At 38.4% G+C, this 20,968-nt stretch overlaps 1 protein-coding gene across 4 annotated transcripts in view; it reads left to right on the top strand.

Moving 5' to 3' along the window:
- Positions 1–20,968, top strand: part of LOC150081132 (metalloendopeptidase OMA1, mitochondrial-like) — a 199,730-nt gene that overhangs the window by 5,261 nt on the left and 173,501 nt on the right. The gene's annotated exons all lie outside the window — the stretch shown is intronic.

Raw genomic sequence — 20,968 nt, 5'->3', positions numbered from 1 at the left:
CAATATGGACAGGCTGATTGGACAGCTTGTACTGTTTTTTTTCAGCAACGTGCAGAATTTTGGCAGTAGTGTACATCTATTCAACAACTGTCTTTCCTCTATTTCAATTTATGCATCTCAGGTTTGTAAGTAAGTAGGAGAAAGGTAGTAGTAGAATCATGTGATGCAAGAAAGTAAGCTTATGTAGCATCAGCAAAAAAAAAAAAACTATTTCACACATTCATTCCCTCTAAATGTTTGTCCAGTTCCTCTTTGAATTTATTTAAGCTATCAACTTCCATAGTGACAGATGGAAGTTTGTTCCAACAATCAACTGTCTGCTGGCTAAAGGCAAATTTCTGTTCATCTATTCAACAACTGTCTTTCCTCTATTTCAATTTATGCATCTCAGGTTTGTAATCTGAGCAACAGGAAGAATCCCCTCAGAATTGAGCCTGCTCGCAACCCATTCAAGGCCTTATATATCTCAATCATATCACCTAGTCTCCAGACATTGCAATTTGCAGAACTTAAACCTTCCTTGGTAAGAGAAACCCCTTCATTCCTCCCACCAATCTTTTATCCCTTCTGTGTACTTGTTCAATCAACTCTACATCCTTCCTAAAATGAGGCCTCCAGACTTGTATGCAGTACTCAAGGCGTGGCCTGACAAAAGCCTTATACAAAGGAATAATCACCTCCTTTTCCCTATTCACAAAATTCTTGTATATCATTACCAACAGCCCATGACCTGCTCTGGCACCCTGTATGCACTGTTAGAAAACTGCATATCTTACTACAAAATTACTCACACGTCTTTTTCATATCTAAGTGTAGTACCAGACAGTTGGTACGTTTCTCTGGAGTTACTTCTACCCATATGCAGTACTTTGCACTTCTCAATTGATATTCAACTTCAGTTGCCACTTCTCAGCTCATCTGCCCAACTTTTCTACATCCTGTTGCAGTAGCACACTGCCATTACTGTCATTAATAACTCTGCCAACCTTAGTTCATCTGCAAACTTGGATTTATTAGCATTAGCAAGGGCACATGATTCAAGAAAGCAAGCTTCAGCCAAAAAAAAAAAAAAAAACACACCCCCTTCTAATTTCACTCATCCATCTGCTCCAAATGTTTGTCTAGTTCTGCCTTGAATCTGTTTAAATTGCCAACTTCTTTAATAACAGATGGAAGTTTGTTCCAGCAATCACCCACCCTCTGGCTAAAGGCAAACTTCCACACATCTATCCTACAACTGTCTTTCCTCAATTTGAATTTATGCACTCTCAGGCGATTATTCTCAGCAAGAGGAAGAACCTCATCAGCATTGAGCATGCTCAAACCATTCAAGGCTTTATACACCTCAATCAGATCACCTCGCAGGTGCCTAGTTTCGAGACACTGTAATTTGCAAAACTAAGCCTTTCTTTGTAAGAGCAACCTTTTGTTCCATTCACTAATCTTGTTGCCCTACTCTGTACTCATTCTAACAGCTCTACACCGTTCTTAAAATGAAGCCTCCAGACCTGTATACAGTACTCAAGGTGTGGCCTAACCAAGGGGATAATCACCTCCTTATCCCTGATAGAAAAATTCCTGTATATCTTTGACAAGACACCATGACCTAATCTTGCAGACTGTCTGCACTTCTCAGAAAACTTCATATCTGCCTGCACAATTACCCCCAGGTCCTTTTCACTCTCTACTACTGTCAGTGTAGTACCACACAGTTGATATGCTACTCTGGGGTTACTGCTTCCTCTATGCAGTACTTTACATTTGTCAATGCTAAACTTCAGTTGCCACCTCTCAGCCTGTGTGCTCAACTTTTCTAGATCCTGTTCCAGCATCGTACTGGCATTTGTGTCATTAACAACCTTGCCAACCTTCATATCGTCTGCAAACTTGGACATTTAAGCCTGATATACCATCATCAATATCATTAATGAATACAAAAAACAATGGACCCAACACTGAACCCTGGGGGACTCCACTAATAACATTAGTCCACAAAGAGCAGTGTCAATTGATTACCACTCTTCTTCTCCCACATTTTTTTTTTTTTTTTTTTTTTTTTTGGCTGATGCTGAATAAGCTTGCTTTTTTGCATCATATGGCATGCCTCTACTAAGCTAATAGTATCCAATCAAATTGGTCAGACAAGACTTCCCCTTAAACACATGCTGTGTCCGAGCTATAACTGAAGTCCTGTCCAGATTGTCCTGCAATGCTCCTTTAATTTCCCTGGAACAGAAGTTAAAATAAGAGGTCTGTAATTACTTGTGTCGCCCTTTGATCTGGATTTTGGTAACATTTCCAGTCCATGGGTACCTCCCCTGAGTAAAAGGAAGCTCTCTTAATTATGGCTAAGGGTTTGCTTAGTATATTTGCTGCCTCCTCCAATATAATTGGATAGATTCCATCCACCCCAGGTGTGTTTCTTATGTTTATCTTCAACAATTTCTCCTTCACTTTACTCTTAGTTATTAGAAAGTTATCTAGCTTACTACCAGAGTTTAATACACCTCTGGCATTCCCCCTCCCTGAATAGCTCCTGTGTGAATGTAGATGCAAAATATTCATTTAGTTTGTTAGCTATCTGAGCAGGATTATCAATAGTTGAACCATCAATATCAAGTTGACCAATCTGCTTCATCCCCTTCCTTGTAGAATTTACATAAGTAAAGAACCCTGCTGTTTTTTTTTGCTTCCTTTTCCAAAGATTTCTTGTAACCTGCCTTTGCTTGCCTAATCTCCTTTGTGACTTGGTTGGCTATGCTCTTTCAGGACATTAAGCACACTCAAGTGTGTGTGGTTGTGTGAAATATGTATCCATTTTACTTCTCTGCTACATGTCTAATTAGGCACGCTATAGCCAGCGTAGCTTATGCACCATTAAACACCCTTAACACACACACATGTCTAATTAGTTCATCTGACATCCATTTAGGCCTAATTCTTTAACAATATTTCTTAGTTGTATGAAAAGCCTATAAGCTTCCAAGATTATTTCTTTGAATGCGTCCCATTTTGAATTTACTGTTGGTTGTTGTTATTTGGTTTTTAGGAGCATTAGCAACTAAGGCCATATTGCTCCAGGAATATGCGGTGACCATTTCCTGACCTTTCCACATCCTCCGTATTTGGTGGTCACGGGCTCGAACCCTGGTCTAATCAAGAAGCGTGTGCTACCCACTGCTGCTCCTGCCAACCTGGCTACAGAGGCGCCCCTTGCTGTTGGTAACATCATCAGTTGGTCCCACCATATAGAATTTAAATGATGTCTCAGACCACCGTAGTCACCTTTACGAAAGCAAAACCCTTCCCTTTACCCATGATGGCAGTTACCTCTTTGAGTAAATCCCACTTCAGCACAAAGGTATATAAAGCCTTGAATGGTTTGACCATGCCCAATACTGATGGGATTTTTCCTCTTGCTCAGAATAATCGCCTGAGAGGGCATAAATTCAAATTGAGGAAAGACGGTTGTAGGATAGATGTGTGGAAGTTTGCCTTTAGCCAGCGGGTGGTTGATTGCTGGAACAAACTTCCATCTGTCATAGAAGTAAGGATGGGTGAAATAAGGGTTTTTTTTTTTTTTTCTTTTGGCTGATGCTGTATAAGCTTGCTTTCTTGCATCATGTGCCTCTGCTAATGCTAATGTGACCACTGCCACATAGTGGTTCCTTTATCTGCAGATTCTTATTGCATGAAGAATCACTACTGATAATCAGATCAAGAATATTACTCCCTTTAGTTGCCTCCCGAACATGCTGCTGTAGAAAACAATCATCCACACAAGCCTTGCTAGTGTGTGAGTGACCAACCTACAAATTTTTTGTCAATCTCTGAGAAATTAACCCCCCCCACCCCTAAGACACTCTGATTTACTGACCCACTCTATTTCTCTGCATAATTGCTCATCATACTTATCAGATTCATTAGGCCTATAACACACACACACACACCTACCCTCATTTTTCCTTTCCCAGTGTTTTATGTAACACAAAACTGACTCAACATTGCATTGTCCACCAACATCAATTGGATGCACTTCCTTAGATTTTGTGTTTCTAACTAACAGCATAATCCCTCCTCCCTTCCTGTCCTGTCTATCTTTTCTGTACACATTGTACTCCCCAAAGGAATTTGGGGAGTACCATTGTACTCCCAAAATATCAGAGACATGGTGTCTCTGATATTTGGGGAGTACACACTCTGTTGGGATTTCAGAGACATGGTGTCTATGTGACACTACGTCCCAACAATATCTGCTTTTGATGTCTTTAGCACTTCAATCTCATCAAATTTATTAACTGTACTCCTAGCATTGGTGTACATGCAACTATACATGGACCTGTCTCTTCTCTTAGGGTGCTTACACGTAGAACGCAGGTGACTGCTTACTTGGAAACAGCAGCCTAAATGAACATTGTAAGTCAATGGGAGTGCATACAATAAGAGCGTGTGGACAGCGGCATCGCTTCTTGTTTTAATCCCCCAGCTTACCTCAACAATTTAAGCTTACTGGTCTCAGGGAAGTACAGATGTCACTCAACTGGGTACGCGTTGTTCACACCTCTGATATTAATCTGGCCTTCAAGCAATTTTTAGAACTGCTGTTGCTGTAGAAAGCACGAATTCACAGAAAAGTAGAAAAAACTTGTAATCCAAAAGTTTTAAACATGGATACTGAAATTTTGATTTCAGACTGACTTTTATGGATTTATGTTAAATGTGCAATATGGGATAAAAGTGTCAAACTGCATTAAATACCATGGAGAAATGCTGACAAAAAACAAAATAAAAAAAAATATATATATATATAAAATAATAAGAAAAATTCCATTATATTTTTTTATTTTCTCAAAGTAACAACAGTTCTTTCTTTTCTTAGCATTTTAGCATTAGCATTAGTAGAGGCATTTGATGCAAGAAAGCAAGCTTATGCAGCATCAGCCAAAAAAAAAAAAAAAAAACCACTCCCACTTCACCCCTCTGTTCGTTCAAAATACCTGTCCAGCTGAGCCTTAAACTTATTTAGGCTATCAACTTCCACGACAAGGGATGGAAGTCTGTTCCACCAACCAACCACTCGCTGGCTAAAGGCAAATTTCCGCACGTCTATCCTACATCTGTCTTTCCTCAATTTGAATTTATGCCCTCTCAGGTGATTATTCTGAGCGAGAGGAAGAATCCCATCAGCATTGAGCATGCTCAAACCATTCAATGCTTTATACACCTCTATCAGATCACCTCGCTGGTGCCTAGTCTCCAGACACTGTAATTTGCAAATCTTAAGCCTTTCTTCGTAAGAGCACCCCTTTGTTCCATTCACTAATCTTGTTGCCCTTCTCTGTACTCGTTCCAGCAGCTCTACATCCTTCTTGAAATGAGGCCTCCAGGCCTGTATACAGTACTCTAGGTGTGGCCTGACCATTGCCTTATACAAGGGAATAATCACCTCCTTATCCCTGCTAGAAAAATTCCTATATATCATTGACAATACTCCATGAGCTACTCTTGCAGCCCATCTGCACTGCTCAGAGAACTTCATATCTGCCTGCACAACCACCCCCAGGTCCCTTTCATTCTCTACCACTGTCAGTGCAATACCACAGAGTTGATACGTTGCTCTGGGGTTGCTGTTTCCCATGTGTAGTACTTTACATTTGTCATTGTTAAACTTCATTTTCCACCTCTCAGCCCATCTGCTCAACCTTTCCAGATCCTGTTGCAGCAGCATAGTGTCAGTAGTGTCCTTGACAACCCTGCCTACCTTTGTATCGTCTGCAAACTTCGACATTAAGCTTGATATACCATCATCAATATCATTTATGAATACAGAAAACAATAATGGACCCAACACTGAGCCCTGAGGGACTCCACTAATAACATTAGTCCACGACGAGCAGTGTCCATTGATTATCACTCTCTGTCTTCTCCCCCTCAGCCACCCCTTTACCCACAGCAGCAATTTGCCTCCAATGTTACACTGCTCCAATTTATGCAGCAGTCTTCCATGTGCAACAGTATCAAAAGCCTTTCTAAGATCCAAGTATATAATATCAAAGTTATTCCCTGCATCCAGTTCCTTTGTGACTGCATCATAGTATCCAATCAAATTGGTCAGGCAAGACTTCCCCTTAACAAAACCATGCTGTGTCTGAGCTATAACTGAAGTCTTGTCTAAATGATCCTGCAGTGCTTCTTTAACTAGTGCCTCCATTAATTTTCCTGGAACAGAAGTTAAACTCACAGGTCTATAATTGCTTGTGTCAGCTTTTGATCCTCCTTTGTGAATTGGGGTCACATTTGCACATCTCCAGTCTATGGGTACCTCCCCTGAGTCCAAGGAAGCTCTCATAATTATGGCTAAGGGTTTGCTTACTTCCTTTGCTGCCTCCTTTAATATAACTGGATAGATCCCATCCACTCCAGGTGCCTTTCTTGTGTTTATCTTCAACAATTTCTCCTCCACTCTCAGTTATTACAAGAATCTCTAGCTTACTGCTAGAGTTGAATACACTTCTGGCTTTCCCCTCGCTAAATAACTCCTCATGTGTGAATGTTGATGCAAAATATTCATTTAGTTTGTTAGCTACCTGAGCAGGATCATCAACAGTTGACCCATCGATATCAAGGGGACCAATCTGATTCATCCCCTTCCTTCTAGAGTTTACATAAGTAAAGAACTCTTTGCTGTTTTTCTTTGCATCCCTTGCCAAAGATTTCTCGTAATCTGCCTTCGCCTGCCTAACCTCCTTTGTAACTTGGTTACAGATCAACTTGTATCTATCATAGGCTTCTGTGTCATGTGTTAATTTGTATGTATCCCATGCATGTTTCTTCTCTGCCATATGCCTCATCAGTTCATCTGACATCTATTTAGGCCTAAACCTTGAACAATAAACAATAGAAAACTGTAGAAGACAATCTTCTTATATTTATTTGTGCTAATAAATACCGTATGTAGAAATAGTCGGTCAGTCAGTGTTTTTATTATTCGAAATGGAAACAGCGTTTCTCTATTCGTTCTAAATATTTAGAAACTTCCAATTCATTACATAAATTATGATATTAAAAAATTTTGCCTACTGTAATGTACACACATTGGGTATGCCCATCAGTTCCTTATTGTTTTCAATCTTGAAAAAAAAAATTAAAAAAATAATCATTATGACAACGAAGAAATAGTTTTGCGTAAAATGTGCATTATATTTTAAATGAAGACAGTAACTGATAACACCCGTTGGTTCATATTTTCTCCCTTCTAATTAATCTCGGTTTTCCTTCTGCAGTTAACATTAAATGAAAATTAGTTAATATGAAAAATGTATGTTGTATGATTTTCATTACTAAGCTATACCTAAAAATCACTGATAATCATCCAAATTTAATCCGTTAATGGAAAATGTGTTTCACCCCATCTCCACCAAGTCACGCGAGACAGTGGGGGTTTGCAAAAACGTATCGGAATTGGTTAGTGCTGGTTGTGCTGACCCACCTGCTTGCTTAAATGAATTTTTATTTAAGCTCGCTGGTTGTCGATGCCACACATTCATTGCAACATGGACATTGCAGCTCTTATTTCCAAAGTTCATCTTCGACGACCAGTATGGGATAAAACTGAAAAACTACATTCGAACAGGAATGCTGTGGAGAAATGTTGGAAGGAAATAAGCCAAGAAATGAATGTAGAAGGTAAATATTTTTTTAATTTTTATTATCATAATTTACATAAATTTTTGTTACACGAATAGATTATGGCAATCGTGTACTGTTATTGTGTCATGGTAAAACATTTTTTAATGAATTTTTTCGATTTAAATTTTGTCTTTAAAGTTAAATTGTGAAGAAATATAATCCGGAAAAATTCATAATATAATAACGAAACGTATCATTCTGGATGTTTTCGGGCTCACTTTCTACATAATTGAACTCTTACAATTAAATTTTAATCGAAACAATCATTCAAAAAATTTTTTAAGTGACGCAATAACAGTGCACAATTAACCTTACAATTCATAAAAGATCAAATGATATTATATTCAATGGGATTGTTAACAATAAACGTTGTGAAAATATCTCTTATATTTTTCGATGTGTTGGGGATTCTTCCCCTATCTTGTATTGTTAAATTTTTTTCATGAACTCCACTAGATACATTAGGCAGTTGCCTTTCTGGTCCTTCTTTATCAATTATAGTGTTGTGCAGAATGCACATACATTTGATAATGTTGTCCGCGAGATTTATATCAGTTTCGATATTTTTGGACAAAATTCGCCATTTTGAAACCAAAATGCCAAAAGCACATTCCACTGTTTTTCTGGCTCGACTTAACCGTTTATTGAACAAATCCCTTTCAACACTTAAGTTTCTCCCACTGTACAGTTTTAATAAACAATCCAGTAAGGGATACGCCTCATCCCCTATGAACACATATGGAGCCTTGAAAACCGTTCCAGGCAAATTTTCTGGATGTGGAATCTGTAATTGGTTATTTTTTATTAATTTATACAAGGCAGAAGCTTGAAAGGTTCCCCCATTGCTTTGCTTGCCATACCCACCAACGTCAACTATGATGAATTTATAATGTGCATTTGCTACCCCTTGCAAAACAACGGAATGAAATTTTTTGTAATTGAAAAACATTGAGCCCGAATTTTTTGGGCACAACACATGAACGTGTTTGCTGTCTATTGCTCCTAAAACATGAGGAAAGTTCCAAATTTTATAGAAGTCTTCAGCCACTGATTTCAGTCGGTGCCGGCATATGAATGGGCTGTAGTTCTTCCCATAAAATTACAACAGTCTCTGAAATGATTTAGCATTAGCATTAGTAGAGGCATTTGATGCAAGAAAGCAAGCTTATGCAGCATCAGCCAAAAAAAAAAAAAAAAAAACCACTTCCACTTCACCCCTCTGTTTGTTCAAAATACCTGTCCAGCTGAGCCTTAAACTTATTTAGGCTATCAACCTCCACCACAAGGGATGGAAGTCTGTTCCAACAACCAACCACCCGCTGGCTAAAGGCAAATTTCCGCACGTCTATCCTACATCTGTCTTTCCTCAATTTGAATTTATGCCCTCTCAGGTGACTTTTCTGAGCTAGAGGAAGAATCCCATCAGCATTGAGCATGCTTAAACCATTCAAGGCTTTATACACCTCTATCACACCTCGCTGGTGCCTAGTCTCCAGACACTGTAATTTGCAAAACTTAAGCCTTTCTTCGTAAGAGCACCCCTTTGTTCCATTCACTAATTTTGTTGCCCTTCTCTGTACTCGTTCCAGCAGCTCTACATCCTTCTTGAAATGAGGCCTCCAGACCTGTATACAGTACTCTAGGTGTGGCCTGACCATTGCCTTATACAATGGAATAATCACCTCCTTATGTGTTAATTTGTAAGTATCCCATGCATTTTTCTTCTCTGCCATATGCCTCATTAGTTCATCTGACATCCATTTTGGCCTAAACCTTGAACAATATTTCTTAGTTTGTATGTAAAGCCTAGTAGCTTCCAAGATAAGTTCTTTGAATGCTTCCCATTTTGAATTTGCTGTTGGTAACATCATCAGTTGGTCCTACTGTATAGAATTTAAATACTGTCTCAGTCCATCGTAGTCGCCTTTACGGAAGCAATAACCCTTCCCTTTACCCCTAATGGTAGTTGCCTCTTTGAGTAAATCCCACTTCAGCACACTGTGATCACTGCCACATAGTGCTTCATTTATCTGCAGATTCTTAATGCATGAAGAATCACTGCTGATAATCAAATCAAGAGTATTACTCCCTCTAGTTGCCTCCCGAACATGCTGATGTAGAAAACAATCATCCAATAAATCCACAAAAGCCCTGCTAGTGTTTGAGTAACCAGCCCCCAAATTCCAGTCAATATCTGGGAAATTAAAATCTCCCATTATAAGACTCTCTGATTTACTGGCCCACTCTATTTCCCTGTACAGTTCCTTATTATACTCATCAGAGTCATTAGGCCTATAGCACACTCCTACTCTCAATTTTGATCTCCCAATGCTTATATCACACCAAACTGACTTAACTAATAGCATAACCCCTCCCCCCTTCCTATCCTGTCTATCCTTTCTGTAGACGTTGTACTCCCCAAATTGCAGTTCTGCATCCCTTATATCTGTGTGACACCACGTCTCTGATATCCCAACAATATCTGCCTTTGATGTTTTGAGCAATACCTCAAATTCATCAAATTTATTTACTAAACTCCTAGCATTGGTGTACACGCAAGTATACCTGCACCTGTTTCTATTCTTAGCTACCCTAACACAACCCATGTGTTTACTTGTACCGCAATGGCTTGCAGCAGGCTCTGAAATACCATGCATCTTGTTTTTCAGGCTTCTGCTCATTCTAATAGATTTTGCTAATGGTAGTTACTCCCATTCTAAACGAATAAGCTAGGTTTCTGAATGAAGATCCTAAATACCTGAAAACAAAAAAGGTTTTAAGAACTTAGTTTTATTTTGACATTTATATAGCTAGAGTTACCAGATCTAGAATCAAGGACAAAAAAGAAAAAAAATAAGATGTTTTTAGTTTTAAAAACGAGGACATTTTAAAAATTCTATTTATTACAAAAAAATTACAATTTATATTTATCGTTACTGACAATCATTTTCAGTGTGTTTCGATAACAAAGTAAGTAATTATAAAACGTTGGGTTCAAGAGAGACGGCAGAAGTTTCTGATCTTGTCGGAGTGCCATTGAGGTCAGAGAGACGTTTGGTAGCAAAGTCATAGTTTGATTTGTGTTTGAGATAATAAATCCCCTTGTGTAATTTTGAGATTATACAGTTCACTGAATGCGACCAGTGTATCGGTTTTATTTATTCTGTTGTATTGACAGAAGGTGCAATGCACAGAATATGTGAAATTAAAATTCGTTTTATAATGACAAAATACTAGGACATGTCCTTGGAAATGGGGACGTCTGGTAACCCTACTATAGCCTTCATTTATGATAATAATAATATAAAATAGCATGGGTTAATCTTTTATTATTTTTGGTTTCAGAAAGTGCCTTAAGAAAAAAAATGGAAGTACTCGAGAGATCAATTCTCAATTGAACTCGGTAAAATTCCTCCTTTGCATTCCGGAGATTCCGGAAAAAACTACGCTTCAAAATGGCCATATTTTCTATCTCTGCTTTTCCTTAAAGATATTGTAAAAGCCAGGCCAGCACGGGAAATTTATCTCCGGTGACTGCTCAAAACGAGTCCCAATCAGCAGCCAACGAAAAAGAGGAAAACAGCAGCTTTCAAGAGCTGTACAATGAACCCGAAACAATAGTTGAAATTGAAGATGACAGCGATAGCAGTTGGCATCCTCCTGGGTCATCTTTAACTTCACCACCACAAAAAAGGAAGAAGCTTTCTCAGAATGAAAGATTTAATATTGCTCTGTTAAACATTGAAAATAAAAAACTACAATATTTACAAGCAAAATCACAAAAAAAAAAGAGAAAAAGAACTTTACGACGATGATTTATTTTTTAAAAGTTTGATTCCCCATGTACAGAAAATGGAGGGATCACAGAAGATGGCATTCAGAATTCGTGTGCTACAACTTGTAGATGAATTTGTGTACCACAATTCGTGTACTGGTTCAAAAGAAACTTAATAAAACATTGTTAACCACTAAGCAAAATGTTCTGTTTTTATTGTTATTTTTCTGAAATAGTCTCCAAAATGTTTGTAGAACTGTACATTTCACTTACCTGAAAGTAACAACAAGTCTTTCTTCTGGCAATATTGGCAGCCTGTGCCAATTAGTCCAAGTTTTGGTCAGTCGACGTTCAGTCTTTTCTAAAATGTAATTGAAAGTTTCTAGATTCATTCTTAAATATATAAAAAATCTCTCTTCATGCTGTTTCAATTCTTTAAATAAATGGTGATATTCACCGAATTTTTTTCTATTGGAATTTAATGGGTGCACGCCTATTCTTCGTCTATTCATTTTTAAAAAAAAAACGTTTTCCATGAGGATTGATTCTTCATCTGAAGAACTGGAACTCGACGACATGTAAGAGTACATTCTTCTCAATTCACACATGAAGACAGGATTATTTTCTGGCTTTCTTAACCACTTAAATTCTGTCGTTCCTAGCAAACTAGGATTGCTATTTGTAAATTTTCAACCAATCACCAACATGGCTTGGAACGCAGTTCCAAGCCATGTTGGCGATTTGGTTGAAAATTTAGTTGTGGACCAATCGAAAGTTAAAAATAATTATTAAGGGATTATGATGTTTGATTGTAAAAAACATAACTAACAACATTTTTTAATTTAGGTTTTTGAAAACTTCGAGTGCCTTCATCCAAATGCATATCAACAACGAAACAGCCTGTATATGATTACAGATGACATAAAAATTAATTACAACAGAAACTCACAATTACAATTTAAAAAAAAAAAAATCACTATATATTTCTATAACAATTTGTCGATTTATGTACGCAGTGCGTTACATAAATATATATAACTAGTGGTCAGGCGTGCGGGTGCATAAGTACACGTGCCTTGAGTGTTGAATACGGTGATGTTTCTTGTATTCTGTGTATCTTGTAAACTCCTGACTGTTCGGTCGTCCCGGAGTATAAAAAGAAAATTTATTTATATATATATATATATATATATATATATATATATATATATAAATAACGATAACGTATAAATCCAGTAAAATATCTTTAATACTTTGATATATATATATGAAATCTATTTAATATTAAATATATATGGTATGAGGTACAGAAGTATATAACCGGGTTAATATTTGTATTACGCTGGCTTTTTTTTTTTTTTTTGTTTTTTTTTATAAATATTTTGTGTGGACTGTATAATCGAAAATCGATGATATTTGATTATATGACCAAATTATGAATTTTAAGGAATTTTTCAGAGAAAAAGATAATTGGGCAAGAAAATAAATATACATTTCATTTCAACATATATATAATTGAATAATGTTTGAAATAATTAGAAACTGAATCTTACATAAAAAAAGGATAAAACATACATCGGAGGGAGCAAAAAGCATTTTCCTCTACATGATGCTTGAGATATAAACTTAAATGAGAATAATGATAAAAAATGGCATGGCAAGACAGAAGAGCGAAAATTGTGAAATTATACGTAATGATCAAACCAACAGGGAGGGAAGAGAATAAAATTATTCATTTTTCGATTTGTAGTTATGCTACCTCCTCTCATCTTTCCAGTTTTTTTTTTTTCATTCTCCTCAACTGTTATTATAATACATAACGCGTATTTATGTGTAGTAACTTCTGAACACTTTGCAACTTTAGCGTTTTTTTTCCCTTCGATAAATTTTTAATTCTTCCCCTGCAGCAACATTATTCTCTTCCTCTTTCAATTATTTCAGTGCTCATTCCAACGAATATTTAATCGAATGTCCTGCAATGGGCATTAGTAAACAACCTACTCCCTCTCTTTTCCCCTTATTATTTATCTTTTCATAAGTTTTCACCTGAAAATTACGGGACACCCACTGAATTGCAGAAGAGATAATCGAAAATTTTACGGTAGTGGTTTTACCCGAGAGCTAAAGGGATTAACGTTCCGCAATACAGTAGCACCCGTAAAACCTACCCCAGTGAGAAATTGCACCGGTCACTGCCTTCTATGTGTTCATACCCAGTGAGAAGCTTTAGCTGTGTATCGCTGCTGGTTCCAAGTAAGCGGTCACCTGTGTTCTACGTGTAAGCACCCTTAGTTACCCTACCACACCCCATGTATTTACTTGTTCCACTATGACTCCCAGCAGTCCTTGAAATCCCCACTGCCTTGCTTTCCAGGCTGCTGCTGCTCAGTTGCATTTCAATACATGCAGTGCAAGAATCACTTTCATCTCTGTCAGCGGCTACTGTTAATCTATTAGTCCTTGTATCCCCCCCCCCAAGCTAGCAGTTTTCTGACCCACCTCTCTGCTTCGATTGCATTCTCAAATATTCTTGCACCCTTTCTATTTAAGTGTATCCTATCCCTGTACAAGCAGTCTCTCCTGTTAAGAAGCACAGACCAGACTGAGAAAAATTCTACCCCTTGAGCCTTGCATAATCTCCCCAGGGCAAATTTATCAATAAGGCTCTTATCCTATACTCCCTCGTATCATGTCTGGGCAGAATTGCAGACACTTTCAAATTCAACCCTAACTCATGGCTTTTTTTCAACATTGACCTGTACTTGTCATGTAATTCTGCCAGTCTTCTACTTTTAATATCATTAAGAGTAGAAGACCGGCGTGTACAACAATATCACCATTTCTGCCCTTAAAAGATGATATCTGCTTTACAATGTCATCAACCTTTTCCCCCTGGCAATTCCAGCGAAAAGAATAATGATTAAAAAAGATATCGACTGACACCTACAAGAAATATTATTCTCACCTTCAATACGCCAAACTTACCCTCCTCTATAAAAGCTGGTTATTTATTTTGTCGCATTTGCCCATACATTCCCAACCCTTTAAGATGTTATAAATGCCAAAAGTATAGGCATTCTCAAACTGTATGTAGAGGAATTCCTGTCTGCCCCAACTGTGGGTCCTCAGACCATATACAAAATGATTGTACTGCTACAAAAATGACATGTACAAATTGCAAAGGTGACCATCCTGCATATTCCAAGACATGTGGAAAACTGAGAAAAAAATAAAATACAAGGTTGAAAAAAAAAAAACAGTCAGTTACCAAGAAGCAAGAAAACTAGTTGCACCAACTATAAACCAGAATATTACCTATGCAAATGCTGTAAAAAAAAATATCAACCAGTCTCCGTTCAAACTGATGTTACCATCCCTACTAATAAATCAATTTCTGATTGGGCTAGAAATGTCTTCTCTGAGATGCAACCAACTGTACACAAGCAACAATCCAAGACCACAGAACAAGCAAATAATACACCTCTGACAATACCAGCTGTAACTCCTCCACCAGTGATTGCTACCACATCTTGTATTACAAACACAAATACTGTGAAAAATATTCAGAACACAACCATGGACACAGATGGCACATCTATACAGGAAGATTCTATTTTAGAAATCCATGCCGAAGAAATGGACACTGGTCGGCCAGTCTTCCAGTAAAAAGACAAACAGAAATTGGAACGCCATAAACTGGTCACTTTCATAAAGCAGTCAGAATCAGCTCCATCAACTAAACACAAATAATGCCTTGTATTTTACAATGGAACTGCAGAGGCTTTCGTTGCAATACAGAAAAGGGCAACAAGATTAGTGAATGGAACAAAGGGGTGCTCTTACGAAGAAAGGCTTAAGTTTTGCAAATTACAGTGTCTGGAGACTAGGCACCAGCGAGGTGATCTGATAGAGGTGTATAAAATTGAATGGTTTGAGCATGCTCAATGCTGATGGGATTCTTCCTCTTGCTCAGAATAATCACCTGAGAGGGCATAAATTCAAATTGAGGAAAGACAGATGTAGGATAGACGTGTGGAAATTTTCCTTTAGCCAGCGGGTGGTTGGTTGGTGGAACAGACTTCCATTCTTTGTCATGGAAGTTGATAGCCTAAATAAGTTTAAGGCTCAGCTGGACAGGTATTTCGAACGAACAGAGGGGTGAAGTGGAAGTGGTTTTTTTTTTTTTTTTTTTTTGGCTGATGCTGCATAAGCTTGCTTTCTTGCATCAAATGCCTCTACTAATGCTAATACAGATGATATTCAAGATCTAATTAATCGATTTTCCCCAGTTGCCCTTTGTCTTCAGGAAACTTACGTAACTTTGCAAATTTCTTCTTCGATAAAGAACTATTGCCTTTATCGAAGGGATCGTAATACAATAAATGCTGCCCATGGTGGTGTAGCAATCCTGATAAATTCAAAGATCCCAACTAAACATATTCCACTTCAAACTGAAATAGAAATAACATTAGTATCAATCTACTTACAGCCAAACCATACCTACTGTTTAAAAGATCTTGAAGATCTCCTTATACAGATACCTCCACCTCTCTGTATGTTAGGGGACTTCAATGGTCCCCTAACTAAAGGATCTCCCCATAAGGGGTGATCCTTTAATTTTAGGATCACCCCTTATGGGGCAATCCTAAATTAAATAGATGAGGTCGATTCATTGAGAGCCTAATAGAGGCAGTAAACCTCACCATACTCAATACTGGCACACTCACATTCAGCCCCCAAATGGACAGGCCCCGAGTGATCAAAGCGAATCTAAAAGTGAATTTCAAAGCGACTTCTCTAGAGTTAATAGATTTCAGAGAAATTTCAAGTGTTTCATTTGCTAAGTTATTTATTTTCAGCTCTTCTAAATAAAGAAGTAAGCTTTTCAAAAAGAAAGGAAAAGTACCTTTCTTCTTCTTGTATATAGAAATAACACATAACACACTAACCATTAATCTCTAATCGCATGGTCACTGGTGGCGCCGCTCCTGCCTCCACGTGGCGGGGCCGGTAACCTGGAGGAAAAGTTATCCTCTGGGGCTAAAAGGAGCAACCATGGATTATGACAACTTTCCAGTACTTGAGCCTAGACGCTCATGTCATGACTCAAATGAACCCGAACGTGACGAATCACAATCTAAGAGACTACGCAAAAATGAGAATCAGCAGGAATATCCAGCGTTCCTCATATTACATTCTCTTTCTGCCAAACCTGTGAGTTCACTTTCACCATTTCTAATCCAGAAATGTTTGGAAAGTGTGGCTGGTTCACCGAAAATGGTGAAAAGACTCCGATCTGGAGATCTTCTAGTCGAAACAACTAAGCACCAGCATTCTCAGTCTCTACTGAAATTATCCACTTTCGGCGGAATACCAGTACAGGTCACCCCTCATGCCACTTTAAATAGCTCCAAAGGAGTAATAGCAGAGTGGGACCTGATGAATGTCACTGAAGATGAGATAGTAGAAGAACTAAAAGATCAAAAGGTAGTTCAAGCAAAGCGGATAATAATTAAAAAAGATGGTGAACTTGTTCCCACTAGGAATATTATCCTCACATTTAGTACACCAACCTTACCATCATGTGTCAAAGCCGGATACCTTAATTGCCGAATACGTCCCTACATTCCGAATCCAATCAGATGCTTCAAGTGTCAAAAATTTGGACACTCGCAAACAGTATGTCGAGGAGACGCCATCTGCCCAAACTGTGGTTCTAAAGCTCATGCACAAACGGACTGCAATGCAGAAACGCCACAATGCCCAAATTGTAAAGGCCAGCATACTCAAAATCATGTGAACTCTGGAGGGTAGGAAAAGAGATCCAGAAATACAAAGTTGAGCAAAAGGTCACCTACCAGGAAGCTAGGAAAAAAGTTATGCTCAGTATGCCAAAAATTACCTATGCTGCGGCAGCCAAAAAATACCAGTCAGCTGCAACACAAACGGCAGTCACAGTACCTCCATCCATCTCAATTGCTGATTGGGCCCGATCAGTGCTGTTGGTCCCACAGCAGCCACATACAGAACAATGTAAAGTGACTTGTGCTAACAATACTCCGCTAACAGTCCCACCAACTGCAACTGATACTCTACCAGAAACTGTGAAATTGAAAGCATCATCCCCAAATATTGCACAACAACCATACTCAGGAAATATGGACACAGATGCTGGTACCCTGCATGATGAGACAATATTAGATTTACATGCAGAAGATGATATGGACCTTGGGCGTCCTAGCTTCCCAAAAAAAGAAAAGATGAAACCAGAACGACACAAGCAGGTTGGATATAAAAAACAGACAGAACCATACCCAATCCCAAAAACTAAATAATGCAGAATATTATACAGTGGAACTGTAGAGGTCTACGAAGCAATATATTTGATATTTATGACCTAATCAAACAGCACAGTCCAATCAGCCTCTGCTTGCAAGAAACCAATCTAACTCCGCAGGTGACTCCAGTGATTAAAAATTATAGTATCTATCAACAAGACAGAAGCAATACTAACTCAACCAGAGGAGGCGTAGCCATACTAGTTGACAACAAAGTTCCTACAAAACAGATCTCCCTGCAGACCACATTAGAAGCTGTAGCCATACGTATTGTTTTAAATTTTACTTTAACCATTGTCTCTGTATACCTTTCCCCAAACAAAGAATTCACTGTGAAAGAACTGGAGGACCTTATAAAGCAGCTTCCATCTCCTTTCATTCTACTAGATTTCAATGGGCACCACACTATGTGGGGATCTCCCCAGATAGACAAACGAGGAAAACTTATTGAAACAGTTCTTGACAGCCAGAATCTCACATTATTAAACACTGGTGCTGACACTTATATTCATTTTCCCACCGGAGTATCTACTGCCATAGACTTATCAATATGTTCCCCAAAGCTATTCCCAATCATTCAGTGGATAGTTTCAAGTAATCCACTAAACAGTGACCATTACCCAATTATTTGCAAATTGCAAACAAACAGAACCACACATATAGCCAGCCGCATAAAATGGAAATTTTCAAAAGCAGACTGGAACAAGTTCACAGATTCAATTTCCTTTGATAATGAAGTCATCAAAAGCCAGTCCATAGATAAAGTTACCGACCACATTACTGCACAGATAATAACAGCTGCAACCTGTGCTATACCAAAAACCACAGCCAGTCCTCGCAGACATGCCAATATCTGGTGGAATGATGCATGCTGTGATGCTAAAAAAGAAAAGAATAAAGCATGGAATCGATTTCGCAAGTATCCAACAACTGAAAACTTGATTAATTTTAAGAAACTTAAAGCAAAGGCACGTTATGTGCAGAAAAAAGCGAAAAAAGACTCTTGGATCCGGTTTGCTTCCACTATTACTAAAAATACAGAGATTAGAAAAATCTGGAATAAAATCAAAAAACTGAATGGTAAACTGTTCCCCGAATCAATGCCGATTATAAGCTGGAAAGGTAAAGACTTCTCCACTCCAACAGAAATTGCAAATGCCCTGGCAGATTGCTTTTTCCAAATCTCCGCAGCATCAGCATATGAGTCTACTTTTAAACAGCTAAAAGCTAAAGCAGAAAAGCATAACCTGAACTTCAATACAAGGGCATCTCCTCCATATAACCGACCTTTTACATCATTTGAACTAGAGAGCTGTCTAAATAGGTCGGGTGATAGTGCACCAGGGCCTGATGGGATATACTATATAATGCTTAAACATTTAAACAAACAAGCTTTGAATTCATTGCTAATATACTTCAACCGGATATTCTCAGATGGCTACTTTCCTCTTTCTTGGCGTCACTCAATAGTTCTAGCGTTTGCTAAACCTGGAAAGGATCAATCAGATCCACGAAACTATCGGCCAATCTCTCTCAGCAGTTGCCTTGGTAAGACACTAGAAAAAATGATCCACGCCCGTTTAGTATGGTATCTAGAATCTCATTCGGTGATGAATAAGAATCAGTACGGATTTTGGAAAAATCGGTCAACTCTAGACCTTATGGTCAAGGCAGAATCCAACATACGCAATGCTTTTATCCGTAAAGAACATCTAGTCATGATTTGCTTGGATATCGAAAAAGCCTTTGATACCACCTGGCGGTATGGCATACTTCAAAATCTGTATGCCACAGGGCTCCGGGGTCAGCTACCCCTTATCATACAGAGTTTTCTAGAAAACAGGACCTTTCAAGTGCGTTACTGCAATTCACTCTCCCGTACATTTGTCCAAGAAGAAGGGGTCCCACAAGGATCAGTTCTAAGTGCAACGCTCTTTGCGGTTAGGCTAAATAATGCAACAGAAAATATTCCGGCTAATGTTGATACCTATTTATATGCAGATGACCTTACTATATCCTATCATTCACAAAGCATGCGCTCCATTGAGCGACAATTGCAGCTCTCGATAAATAAAATAGAGTCATGGGCATCCCGCAATGGCTATCGTCTCTCTGCAACAAAAACAACTGCAATCCATTTTTGCAAAAAGCGTCAGCTCCATCCAGATCCCGAGCTAATATTAGGAACCCAAAAAATACCACTTAGCAAAAGTATCCGGTTCTTGGGCCTTATACTTGACACCAAACTTACCTTTCAGGCACATATACGACAAATAAGAACTCAGTGCATGAAAAAGATTAATATCCTCAAAGTTATATCTTCCATGACATGGGGAGCCGATCGCTTCACTCTTCTACATCTGTATCGAACCTTAATAAGATCTCGTCTAGATTATGGAGCCCCAGTTTATGATTCTGCACGAAAGACAGCATTGGCTTGGCTCAATCCGGTCCAGCATAGTGCTCTCAGGATTGCCTTAGGGGCCTTTAAGACATCCCCAGTGCAAAGTATGTATATAGATGCCAATGAACCTCCACTACATCTTAGGAGAAAAGTATTGCTTCTTAGTTATGCAGTCAAATTACGTAGTCACCCGTCTCATCCCATCTGGACATATCTTTTTGAACCGCAGTGGGAAAACTTATATAGAAATAAACCCAACGAAAACAAACCTGCTGGTATTCGGCTACAAGAGGTAACTCAAAATTGGAACATCTATCTTGGAAATATCTTTCAAGCTACGGACGCAGTACAAGCACCATGGGCAATGTATATACCTCATTGCGACGACTATTTTCTTCAGTGGGGAAAACACTCCTTATCGAACCACAATCTTAGACAACTACATGCGAATCACGCATTGACCAATGCTCACAGTCTTCAGATATACACTTCAGATATACATGATGTATCCGTGGGAGCTGCAGTAATGAATCCTACATGCACTATCTCTGTCCAATTACCACTTGAATGCAGTGTTTTTACGGCCGAGCTATACGCAATCAAAATGGCTTTAAAACTCCTTAACGATGTTCCAAACACCCAAGTAATAATATATACAGACTCTTTAAGTGCGGTGAATGCCCTGCAGAATAAATCACAACATTTGCATCCATTCCTCTCACAAATCAGGTCACAGTTATGCCAATTCAACAAAAATAATCG

This window comes from Mastigoproctus giganteus, chromosome 9 (genome assembly GCF_048544385.1).
Source record: "Mastigoproctus giganteus isolate SK-2022 chromosome 9, ASM4854438v1, whole genome shotgun sequence".
Lineage (NCBI taxonomy): Eukaryota > Metazoa > Arthropoda > Arachnida > Uropygi > Thelyphonidae > Mastigoproctus > Mastigoproctus giganteus.
Note: the sequence above shows the minus strand (reverse complement) of the source record. Positions and strands in the feature narration are given on the sequence as shown.